This window comes from Lutra lutra, chromosome 13 (genome assembly GCF_902655055.1).
Source record: "Lutra lutra chromosome 13, mLutLut1.2, whole genome shotgun sequence".
Taxonomy (NCBI): domain Eukaryota; kingdom Metazoa; phylum Chordata; class Mammalia; order Carnivora; family Mustelidae; genus Lutra; species Lutra lutra.
Window position 1 is genome coordinate 21,485,724 of NC_062290.1, and position 13,827 is coordinate 21,499,550.

The window sequence follows — 13,827 nt, forward strand, 5'->3', positions numbered from 1 at the left end:
ACGCAATGACTGCATCAAATACCAATTAACTTTGAAATCAAACATGGCTGTGCTTCCCTATATTAAATACAGTTTAAAGAGAGATCATGTTTGAGTCCTATGTAAATCTCTGGCAAAATACATTTCCAACTACCAAAGATGAAAAATGGGCCAGCAAGTAGCTTTAGAATTTTTGCCAGTGTGAGAACTTACTCAGTCTTATTGGTTTGGGGATTTGATCCAAATCCAGAAGACACTTAAGTTTTTTATATTGTTTACACTTAGCAAAGCATAATATTCAGTTTCTACAAAATAAATATATGGATTTAGAACACTCTCTCAACAAACGAACACATAAATAGTTGAAAGATTTGTGTAATCAAGAAAGAAAAGAGCCCTATAAAACTCCTTTTGGTGTATGAAGTATATATAACTTTAAAATTCAAAGGTTTGGTTTCCCTTAATTATATGCCTAAGTGACTTAAAAATCACAGGGAAAAAATATATAGGAAAAATAAGTTTGAGATTTTATTTCGACTATATTATTTATAAAATAATTCATGAAGACTTTTGCCTTCAGAACATACAACAATGCCATCCTTTTCTAATTCATGTAAAACAAATGGCAATGTTTTAAGCATGTCTGTCTTTCATAATATTATGCATGTTTTCCTTCCCCATAAAACTTCAGCTCTTGTAGAACAGTGTTTTTAACTAATGAAACTGCAGTCATCTAAACAAATTGAGACAACTACAAAGTAAAAACTATAAACTATAAACTAACTGAATGGATAAATTGTTTTCACTTGACATTATTTCACTAGGCTTACACTGTTCAAGCCTGTGTTTATAAGGAAGGAGAATTTAGTGAAGAAATTCTTCTTGCTCAAAGATCTACACTTGGAAAGTAGCTAAGGAATAATCAGTCATCTGGGGCTGCTTTGAAAATTATCAATCTAAGCAGTGCCTTTGAATATTTATCTTTTTGTTTGTTTGTAAAATACCAACACACCATTTTTATGGTTAATAAAATAGAATTAATAAGAGCATCAGGTCTAATGTGAACCAAAGCAGGAACATCCAGGTTAATAACCTTCTCCTTTCTTGTACACTTATGTTGTTCAACCCCATCTCAATAAATATGCCTTACTGAAACTTCAACTTCTTTTAAATATTGCTTTCTACAGTTCATTTCCAGAGAGTTATATACCTATTTTTTTCTATTGATTAGAATAGATGGGTATAATTTTTTCCAACCCCTATCTTTTCATTTGCTTTTAAGATTTCTCTTGTGACCCTATATTCCAAAAATAGGTTTTAACACTGATCTGCCCAAATGTAAATATTTTAAAGCTTGAGTGATATTTAAAATAAATAATTTTGTGAATTCCTTAGATAGTGGAGAAAAACAAGGTGAAGGATTAGCATCCCAAATTTATATCAAACTGCAAATGAAAACCACAAGGCCTTCTCAAAACTCTCCCTCCTTCTCCATGATTAAGGTAAGATCGTTGACCTGTTAGTTCAGTTCTGTTTTTACTTTTGGCATTGTCTTATTCGTTAAATTGCAAAACAGTGTTGTCATGCAAGACTTCCAGGAGTACATCTGTTTCTAATGTACGGTATGTAATTTAATGATGAGACACTTCAGTGGTCTACCCACTGCAAATCTCAGTTGTTAAATATGTCTGGAGCAAACGTCTTTAAATAGTAGGCACTTTTTTGGTACATTAATTTTCTCACACTCAGAAGCAGAAAATGTAATTCTAACTGTCACTTTGTGTAAAGCTCTGTTTACTTTAAAATGCTATTTACAGCCTAAATGTCTTGTTCAAACTGATTAACTATAGTGGGATTTAAAACTTTTCTAAAACCTATTTATTATGGTTAATGTTTTCAGAAATTTTTTCTTTCCCTTCAGACCATGGTTTAGGAAATCTATCTAATTGGCAATAAAACGCAGAGCTCTCAAGGCAAATCTTGAAAAAGATAAACCGACAGTATTCCAGAGGACACTGAAATTTAAAATGTAAGCCACAAGTTGGTGTAGAGCTGGGAGTATAATCATAGAATGTAAACACTCCTTCTCCAGGAGATTAGGAATGGAAAGCCAAAGCCAGAACAGCCATCCTTAGACCACAATGCCCCAGTGGTTACCAAACAGAATCTTCATTTATGATTCAACTAGGCTAACCGCATGCTTGCTAAGTAGCTTTGTTTCCAACAAATCTTTTACAGTGCATAAGATCTAATTATATGTGGTTAAATGTGGTTATCCTGTTTAGAACTTGTCTGACCAGTATTTCAAAGAGATAACAAATGTTAGTGATAATCCCGTGTTTTACTAGGAGGGTAAGGAAAACTCCCCACTAAAGAAACACTAGTAGAAGCTCTTTTATTAAAATTGTACTATTAACAGACTCCATTTTCAGTTATGGAGTGATAGCACCTTGAAACAATCAAGTTTTCATTTAGGATGTTTTCATTTAGAATACCAAATAACTCCTGCATTTTAGTTTAATACTATCTTCTTCAGAGTCAAAAAAATTATTTCCCAGGGCACCTGGGTGGCTCAATTGGTTGAGCGTTTGCCTTCAGTTCAGGTCATAATCTCAGGGTCCTGGGATAGAGTCCTGGATCGGACTCCCTGCTCAGTGGGGAGCCTGCTTCTCCCTATCCATCTGCCCCTCCACCCTGCTTGTGCGCTTTCTCTCTCTCTTGCTGTATCTCAAATTAATAAATAAAACTTTAAAAAATTATTTCCCAGTGAGATCCTATTCTATTCACAATAGTAACCATGGGATACATAGGACATTCCAGCATAATGTGAAGAGTTTCAAAAGAATTTTAAAATTAATGACTTTTCATAATTGTGACATAATCCTACAAAAAACGTTTTAGAACTTCTAATCCTTGAGTCATTGAAGACTATTGCTATCAGAGGTTTCTCAAGAAAAGTTATTGAGATGACAGATGAAATGACTTTAAAAATTCATTTTGTCTTTGTTTCTCTAATTCAGTCTCTAACTCTTATTTTGAAGGGCATTGGAAAGACATTCCACATATATTGTTGCTTCCCAAATACTTGCAATAATTTTTTCCTGGCCAGATCTCCCCCAACAACTTAATATCTCCTTATCTCCTCTCCCTGACTCCCAGCTACTATGTATGCAGAATATATAGGCAGATTTTTTAAAAATATTTATTTATTTATTTATTTATTTGAGAGAGAGAGAGAGAGTGAGAGAGAGCATGAGTGAGGAGAAGGTCAGAGGGAGAAGCAGACTCCCCGTGAAGCTGGGAGCCTGATGCGGGACTCGATCCCAAGACTCCAGGATCATGACCTGAGCTAAAGGCAGTCGCTTAACCAACTGAGCCACCCAGGCGCCCTATAGGCAGATTTTTAATATAAGACTTCTTTCCTCAGAAATTTAATTTTGCTAGGAAAAGGAATAATACCTTTTTCAATGAAATTTAAATTATTTTTCAAAGTATCTTCTTATTTGGATAACTGCTATAAAAATAACTACATGAAAAGGAATTTGATTGACTATTTTTACTTTAACCTCAATCCAACAGATTAATGTTGATTATTTACTATGTGTAGGGCACATTCATAGGTTTTAGGATAAATACGCAAAGAAAATAAACCAAGAAGAATTTCTTAGCGTATTATAGTGGGGAGAGAGAAAACAAAGAAGAAACATAATAAGAAACTGTAAAATAGACAAGAAAATAATCACTGCTATGTACCAAAAAGAAGGAGGAGGAGGAGGAGGGAAGGAAAAAGAAGAAAAAGGAGAAAGAAGGAAGAAAGAAAGAAAAAGAAAGAGAGGAAGGATGTAAGGAAGGAAAGGAAGGAGGGAGGGAGGAAAAGAAAAATGAAAACAGAATGGAGAGTCAAGAATGTAGGTGTAGGAAAGTAGGATGCAGTCTGCAGTATATAACGGAGCAGGGCAGACTTTACTGCAAAAGTGAAATTTATGAAAAGATTTGAAAGGGATGCTGGGTATCTCCAAATGAGTATGTTTGGGGAACATATTTTCAGGTAGAGGGGAAACCTAGAGTAATACACAGAAGAAAGGAGAAGAAAACAACAACAGGGAGGTCACGGGGTTCTGGGGACTGCTGAGTGAAAGACAAGCAGGAGATGAGGACAGGGTGGTTATGGTAGGGCTTGCAGGCATATCACTGGGGTAATTAAACATATTTAAAAACTCTTTTTCTCTGCATAAAATGGAGAGCCATTGTTGGTTGTAGAGCAGAGAAGGGGTATAATATAAGTCACATTTTCAAAAGAGCCCTTGGGCTGATGTGTAGAGAAGAGACTGTTGGCAAACAAGTGCAAAAACAGGGAGCCTAGTGGATGTGGGGTGTTGCAGTAATTCAGGTGAGAAATAATGGTTCAAATCAGAGACATGGCCATGGAGGTGGTAGGAAGTGGTCATATCCAGGATATACATTAAAGGCAGAATTTTCTGATGGATTAGATGTGGGCTGAAATTCCTGCAAGTGTTTTGAATTGAACAACGAGAATGTAATGGGCATCAACTGAGCTGAGGTGGAGAAAGCTATGGGTAGGTGCATTTTGGAAGGCACAGGTAATGGGAGCTCGTGCTTGAATGTGCTAAATTTGAGATAATCTATTTGACATCCTAGAATGAATTTGAAGTAAATAGTTGGATAAAGTGTTTCAGAGTTTTGTACAGATATTGGGCTAAAGATAAATTTGAGTGTTGTCAGCATGTAGATGGGATTTAGATCATGTACTTGGATGAGATCTTTAAGTGAGAGAGTGTAAGGAAAGAATAAGATCATTAAGGATTAAGCCCAAGGGCATAGCAATGAGAATCTAAGAGATGAGAAGCCAGCAGAGTAAAAAAAGTAACTAGTGAGGTGAGAGGGAAAAGTAGAGTGTATGGAGTTTTAGAATCCAAATGAGCAAGCCCAAAGAGGAAGATGGACGATCCACACTGGCTCAGGTCAAGTAACACGAGACCTCAAAACTGACCATCAGTCTAGCAATGTGGAGGTGATGGGTAAACTCAACATATCACTTTGGTGCAGCATAGGAGCAAACGCACAACCTGAATAGATTTAAGAAGCTATGAAAAAATGGAAACTGGAGACAGCACATAGCAACCTATCTTCTGAAGAGTTTTATTGCAGAGTTGTAGCTGACAGGGGAAGTATGGTTAAGAGAAATTCTGCTTGCAATGAGAGGAATAATGGCAGAACAAAAATTAGGAAGAAAAGTAAAATATTAAAATAAGAGAAAAAAATAGAATTGATGGAGAAGTGTCTCTGAGTAGACATAGGTGTTTGGTTATGTGGTCCACAAGTTGAGGGACAATATCTAGATAAAAATGTGGGAGGAAGAGTATGCTGATGTAGGCTCTAGTAGGTGGGGGATATGGTGGTGGATGCCAACAGAAATTCTCTTCAGATTGCTTTCAATGTGGAGAGTGAGCATAGGAAAGGAGGTTTTAAGACAAGGGGATAAGGTGTTAAGCAGTTTTTGTAGAAACTAGAAGAATGAATGAAATCGAGATGTGTCTTATGACTGCCTAACAATCTTCTTTGAACACTACTGAAAAAATTACCACTAGCTTAAGAAAATCTATCCTCAAGATCAGAGAGCTATAAGAATCCTAACACTATGATAGCATTAGAATCTGAATCCTACTTGTTTCTATTTTATTATAGGACATTTCAAAAATACAAAGTAGAGGAAATAGAATAATGAATGCTTATGCATCCATCATCCAGTTAAAATAATTATCAACCTAAGGTCAATCATCATTCACTATTTAATTATACTTTCTCCCTCTTCTTGAGTATTTTAAAACCACACATATATGTTTATGTGTATATAAAAATATATAAAATATTTCATGCTCTACATCATTTTATTTAATCTGTAAACATTTCAGAATGTATCTCTAGATGTCAGGCACTTGTTTTTATAAACATGTCATTATCACACCTAAAATATAAATACATAATTCTTTATCATTGAATATCACTCATTGCTCCCAATCCCCCAATTTGTTTGCTTGAATTTGGATCCAATTAAAATCATAACTTTGCAATCGGATGATTTGTTTTTCAGATATCTTCAATTATATGGTTTTCCAGTCCTCTAATTATATCTCTTCACAATTTTTTTTTGGTTATTATTGTTTAAGAAACTGGATCATTACTCTTACAGAGTTTGCCACACTCTGGATTTTACGAATTGTATAACCATGATGTGTTTAATATGTTCTTCTGCCTCTTTAATTTTTTTTTTTTTTTTTTTTTTTTTTTTTTTGGTCAGAGAGAGAGGGAGAGAGAGCAAGCACAGGCAGACAAAATGGCAGGCAGAGGCAGAGGGAGAAGCAGGCTCCCCGCCAAGCAAGGAGCCCGATGTGGGACTCGATCCCAGGGCGCTGGGATCATGACCTGAGCCGAAGGCAGCTGCTTAACCAACTGAGCCACCCAGGCGTCCCTGCCTCTTTAATTTTTAATGAATTGATAGATCTAGTGGTCTGATCATATTCAGGTCTGATTGTTTGAGTCATTTGTTTTTATAGATGGTATTATATAATTAAATCAGGAGTTACATAGTATCAGCTGTCTCTTTCTGTTGTGTTTTCAGCTGTTTAAGATAATCGCCTAGATCCATGAATTTAATAGGACTTACAAAATCTTGACATTCTATCATTTCTTCATTTATTAGCTGAAATAATCCCATAGAGGAAGATGTCACCTTGCAAAATAATTTCTCACCCTGAAGTATAGTTCATACAGAAAAGATTAGAAAAAAAAAATCTTGATTGTTTTCCATTATATGGGAATTTTCAAAATCAGGGTCAGCTGTCTAGTATCCTCATAGATCACCTGCCAGTGTTTGAATATTGCTATAAACTCATTGATGTAAACAAATCTTTTGCATTTCAATCCATTGCATTACTTTTAATGATTCACAAATTTCTCCTCTTTGACTGGAGTCAGGTTATACTAATTTGCTTCAGTCTTTTTAACCTGCATCTTTACTGAATTCTTTCAAGCACTGAAAAAGTAATTTCACAGGATTTTGTTCAATTCACTAGGTAATGGCACTATGTAATATGCACACTTTTAACTTTAGTCTGTGCAATTAACACTTTTCTATTACTTTCTCTAGTCTAGAACAAACTATGGCCAGTGGGCTGACTGCCTGGTTTTATAAATACAGTTTTATTAGAGCAGAGCCACACTCACTCATTTATGTATTGCCTATGACTGCAAAGTCGGATAATTGCATCAAAGACCACCTGTATGGTCAACAAGCCTTACTTGTTTAGTATTTGGCCTGTCACAGAAAAGTTTGCCAATCCATGGTCTAGATAGTCCACATAATAAATCATGCCTTTATTTTAGTGTCTGCCAATTTCTGTGGTGTATACGCCCCCCACCATGCAAATTCCCAGCCACCAAAATGTTATCACTGAAAGCAGATTTGGGAAGAAATTGTACACAAACACACCATTGTACATGGTGAGTTATTATGCATATATGTGATTCTAGTTATGTGTATATATCCATATATATGTACACCAATCATACAGACATAATTTGGAATAAATAACTTAGAGAACATGTATAAGAACAAAATGTAATGAAACAGGAATTGATGAGTTTCAAGTATAAATGCCTTTTGTTTTTAGAACTAGTTAGTTATATGTTTGTACAATTTAATTTTTAGTAACGGTTCCATTTAACAAACTGCTCACAAGAGTGCTGAGAATTTAACCATCAGTGCTCACAAACTGGTATGAGCCGGCTCCAATTCACCTCTTATATATATCCCACTAACCATCTCTGCAGCTGAAGCCTGTGAATTTTGATTTTGAGCCCCGGTAGAGACACATCCACTGCCCTATTGGTAGTATAGTATATTGAACTGAAAGCCTCAAACATTAAACCTTACAGAGAAAGATTTTAAAAACCCAAATATGTTAGTATGATTACCTTTTAAAACTATTTAAATATCACCATAAAGGTATTTACTGTAGAACAAGAACAACTGGACCACATCTAATGGGTCTTTGGGACTTAAGAAGACTTGTTTGAAAAGAGATCTTGATGAATTTAAGAAAAACAAATATATATTTCAGTTTTGAAATGCCCTTTTCCACTAGCTGGTTACTATATGCACTTTACCATAGGTCTAATCATAAGTGGTGTTCTCAGGTCAGAGTGGAGGTCAGAAGGCCTTAAGAATGATATTCCCACCTTCTACCCAAATGACAAACATCAGCGATTTCTCAAACAATTTACACCATCAGAGACTGGTCACCGCCTTTCTATCCTTCTCAACATGTAGCTCCCAGCAAATCATCAGTATCTGATTATAAATGAATCTGAGGTTAAGCCTTCAGCAGGCTGTCTCTCGTGTACTATCTCACAAACTTCTACATATACAGTTTTTTCTTGTTTTCAATATATTCTTCAAAGTTTCTAAAGAATAACTCCCAGAATAACTCTGGAAAAATCTTAAGCTTTTCTTGATAGAAATAGACTAATGCTCAGAGTTCACAAATTTCAGTATCAGGCAGGTACAAATTGTGAGAAAGCAGCCCGTGCACCTAGTATTATGGAAATGCAGAGTATAACTGGAGTTTGCAAGGCGAAATGTCATTCAAGTTTATCATAGGTTTGACTTGTGGTGGGCACCCTTGAGTCTACCCAAATACTCTCTTACTTGTTAAGTCTATCAGACCAAAGATTTGGGCTGAAAGAGAGAATGAGAGTGTTCATATCCTGGCTAGATCTTGAACAATATTCATCAGAAAAAATGGGAAGAACCTTTCCACATTATGGCTTGTGCTCCAGGAAAATCAAGGGACAGCACCTTCATTCTGAAGACCTGACAAAGTAGTTTTCTTTGATCAAAAAATGAACCAGACACTAAAATATAGTCAGGGAAGAACTTAAGGCAGGGAGATGCTCAAATCCTCCCAGAGTCTGGCATTCAGTTCAGCACCTGAAAAGAAATTATTCAAATACAAAGGAATTACCATGTGAATGGTGTTTCTGCACAATTTCTGCATATGCTGCCTTGCATTTTTATCAAGACGACAAACATACACCAGCGTGAGAAAGCAGGTGCCTTTTTCCCCCATATCTTTTGAACATCAGTATTTCCCAGCAGTTAACTGCATGTGATAATGGCCAGAGCACAGAAACGTTTTGATTTGGATCCAAACTCTTCACCCAGAAGCAGCTTTTTGTTGTATATTTTAAGCTTGGAGCTTTTGATCCAGATTTCATTATATGGCAGATCATTTAAATAAGAAGGCAAGGAGGCTCATTGAGGGGGGAGCTTCGTAAGATGTTGGAGTCTCAAAGAATATTTCAGCTCAGAGGGATTTCTATTCGGGAGCCAAATTCAGAACCCACCTACTGAGTTAAAGCAATTAATTATTAACCACAGACATATTAAAATTACAAGATACAGGGTTGACAGCATATTGCAACGAGCCTTCAAATTGTGATTTCCCAGCTTAATGATGATGATAAGATAGGACTGAATGGCAAATTGCTATTGCTTTCAGCTGAAAATGTGAGAGTGCTGCGGCTGGATCACTTGTTACAGAGAACCGCTATTCATTCAGCAGCCCTCCTTGCAGAAATAAACCCAGGGTTTGGTGTGGTGGCAGCTGAGATGTTAATTCACAAGACAGCAAGCAGAGAGAAGCTGCTAAGTGGCACAGTGGGTTAATGACGCACTACACTGCTTCACCATGGGAGACATATGGGTTGCATTCTGGCATTGTTCACAAGTGGAAATTGGTTTACCACTCTTAGCTTGGTCCCTAGTGGACAGTTGTCCGCATCCTAGACCTCCTCAGATGTTGTCCTAATTTTCTGCACAGGAGAGGCTCAAGTCTGGAGGAGCAGGAAGGTTACTTATAAGAGTGCAATTGGCTTGGCAGAATCAGAGGAGGAAATGGGCCCAATATCCTCCCTCTTTTAATCCTGGTCCCTGCCAGTATCTCATTTTCACCAGCATGAAAATCCACTCAGGGCAGCAGAAGAAAGAAAGGCAATAAACAAGGCCAATTTCCTTTCCGATTAAAACACATCCTCAAAGAGCTAAGAGGGTTTAGTATTCACTTATCAAAGAGGGGATATTTGTTTGCAATGGGCCTTGCCCTCAGTTGGAGGATCATGGAACTAAAAGCTTAAAGAGTGGAAGAGTTTAGTCAAAATCCTCTGCATTTGCTGGAATAATTGTACAAGATATGACTGTGTGTGACTCTTTTCATTATTATCCACCTGGTCTTAGTATCAAGAGAATGTGTACAATAATATGTATAGTTATCTAATGTATTTTTGTTTTTTACAAGACAACATTTTGCACCTTAAGTAAAAGCCTTTTCTTTGAGAGAAAGATTTGACTTAATTTACTCTTCCATGGGGGGAAAAAAAAATCACCAGGAAGAAAAATGTTCAAATTGCAAATAAAATAAAATGATGAGAGAAAAAGAAGTTTAATAAAAACATGATACATAAGGAACTCAAGGAAATAGGAATTACAGAAGGAGATGATACTAATTTTTTTCTAATGTAAAATAAAAACTATGGTAACAGGAATTGAAGCATTAAGAGAAGAATGAGATGAAACACAAAAAAAGAGTAGGGAGAAATACCTATGATAAAAAGGAAGATTTAATATTTAATGTCTATAAAAGACTTTTAAAGACTGATCAAAAAAGTGAAAATATACTGAAATGGTCTTTGTGAAGTTCAGACTGTTCAGATATTTTAAACCTCCACAATCCTAGTTTTCTGGGATTATTTAACATACTCATCAGTTCTACCTTCAACCAATCATTCCTCTTCAATCTTTGTTTACTTTTAACTGGTTTGTGGAGTGGTTCATTGATTCAGTATTTAAAGAATATACTCAGGGCGCCTGGGTCGCTCATTCAGTTAAACATCTGATTCACAGCGGGCTGTATCAAGCCCCACACTGGGCTTCATGCTCAGCGCTGAATCTGCTTGCCCCTCTCTCCCCCCCTCCCCACCATTTGCACTCTTTATGTGTTTCTCCCTGTCTCTCTCTCTCTCTCTCTAAAATAAATACATAAAAATCTTTTAAAAAATAAAGAATATACTCAGTAAGAAAACACTTCAGATGGGAGAATCAAAAGATGAGAGATTTATAAATATCACATTAAAGTAGAAAATGGAAAAAATTTTCAAATGCAAAATTATGGGTTTGAACAAATCACTTTTTCGAGCAGTCGTGATCCCAAAAGGCAGCAGATTTGTCCAGTCCACATTTTCCTTCCCTTAGAACCTGGGCTCATCCACTATAAAAACAGCCAGCTTGCTGAAGCAAATCACCTATTACTCACTTCTCCCAACAAGACCCATTCATGGCCTGTGTGTCCCAGCTTCCCATTCTCATTTCTCCACCAATGAGGAGTTTTCAAAATCCTATCCTCACATCAGCCTTACTCCCCTTTTGGATTGCCTCCCACATTCAAATCAAAGCCACTTTAATTCCCTTCTTGGAAAGTTCTTCACCAACAACTTTGGTCCACAGAGTCTCTTCTTCCTGTAACACTTAATTCACAAGGTATTCTAAAGTAGCCAGAATCCTGCTTGGTTTATATAGTTATAAATTATTTGTGTATCTTCATCGAGTCGCCTCAGGTAAATTTTATGATTAGTAAAAAGATGTTGTATGCACAAAGTAGATTTTCCATAAACATTTTAAGATTAGGTTTCTCTTTTGTCTTTACATATTTATTCTGATATACCACGAAAACTAGCATACCGCCTTGCTTAATAAATATGCATGAATGAATGCTTACCATAAAATAATTGCAACTTCTTTTTCTGTTACTAGAGATCGCACTCCCCAATTCTAATAAGATATTTTAAACCTTCGTAAAATTTAAATGGAACATAGCAGAATCATTTAATTTTCTACTGTGAATCTGATTTTAAAAGTAATGAGACTGCATTTTGATTTTTAAATATTCCATTTAACACTTAGAAAATTATGATATAATTCAAGAGCAATTTTGGATTTTTTCAAAATAAATTGGGACAAATTTAAAATTCTTTAAAATACTTCTAGATCTTTCCTATACAGAATATAAGATAAGAGCAGCTTTTATTGAATTTTAGGCAAAGTAGAATGTCCAATTAGGAATATTTATGCATCAAGTATTTGATAGACAATATGGCCTAAATACATCCCAAATTTAGACTATCTGAAACATTGAGATGTTAAGAACCTGTGGCTCTGTATTGGTGAGACTTAGGTCCATCTGCATTCTGCTGATACAAACATTTTAATAAGAATGCATTCATAAATAGGGCAGTCATTTACAGAAGGATAATTCTGATAGAACAAAAGAATATTTGAAGAACTATATATACATACCTTTTCTGTGTTTCTGTCTACTAATATTGAAAAACTGAATGGAAGCAGGCAAATTACTATGTGACTCCTTACTTTCTCTCACCTGTTTTAGAACCATTCTGTCTTTTGGGGCACCTGGATGCCTCAGTCCATTAAGCGCCTGCCTTTGGCTCAGGTCATGGGGACTCTCTGCTCAGCAGAGAGCCTGCTTCTCCCTCTCCCTCTCCCTCTGCCTGCCCCCTCCCCCACCCGTCCCCTTGTGCATGTGCTCTCTCTCTCTCAAATAGATAAATAAAATCTTAAAAAAAAAAGAAAGAAAGAACCTTTCAGTCTTTTTCATCTAAAATACAGGAGCCTCATCTTTTCATAAGATACACAGATTCTGAGGGAGATAAAGTGCCATCCCTGCCTGTCTCAAAGTTTTGACTTTCTTTCAATGTCCAATCTTATAAAGTTCAACTTTGTACTTCCCCTCATGAAATAAGAAAGAGAGAGAGAGAGAACCAAAGATAGAGAATAAAGAAGGACGGAGGAAAGGAGGGAAAAAGAGAAAAGGAGAGGGGGGGAGGGAGGAAGGAGCAGTAATAACAGAAGGAAGAAAGGAAGAATCTGAAGGGAAAAGACATGATTCCTAGTGACAACACAGACTACACATTCTGGGACATGTGTCTACAAGCACGGCACCATTGCTGCGGACTGCACACAGTAGACTGGGACCACATGATTCTATGGACAAGCCCATGGTCTGGATGGATCTCTGCAAGAATCTGTTGTCATAAACAAAAACAGCAATGACACTAATGAAGTGGGCTGTAAAACTCCTGCAAAACAAGGAACAATGAGTATTATCCGAAATGATTTCCAACCAGTGTACTGGTTTACAACCAGTATACTGGTACCAGCCAAGATTACCAACCAGTGTACTGTGGCACATTCTGGGTGCTGCAAACAAATGACAAGTGGCTGAGATTTATTCTTTTTAGTTGTCGAGGTAACCTGGCAGAGCCTGAGGTCAGTGGAGCCCCTGCCACAGCCTCATTTGGTTGCCCTGGTGTGCTTTCAAAAGAGGCCCTTTACTACAGGGGTTAAGAATGATTCCAGGAAAAAAAAAGAAAATTATTCACTATCCTCAGAAGTATCCAAGAGGACAGGAAAAAGAAAGAGAAAGTTGGTTCAGTTTTTAATGTCTACATTTTTTATATTATCTTGAATTTGAATGTGAGGTTCCCTAAACTCCAGTTTCTTTCCCCCTTCTGGGGTAGTATGAGGAAAGCCATATGGACAGGCTGGCATGTTTGGGAGTCATGCAACAGAGAGGAGCCCTGAAATTAGGAATTAGGGAGTTAATATGAAATTCATCACAGCTGAATTGCAATTTCAAAATGGAAAGTTAGACACATGAGTGTGGTGTCAAGTTCCTGCAAATGCTTATATGGTAG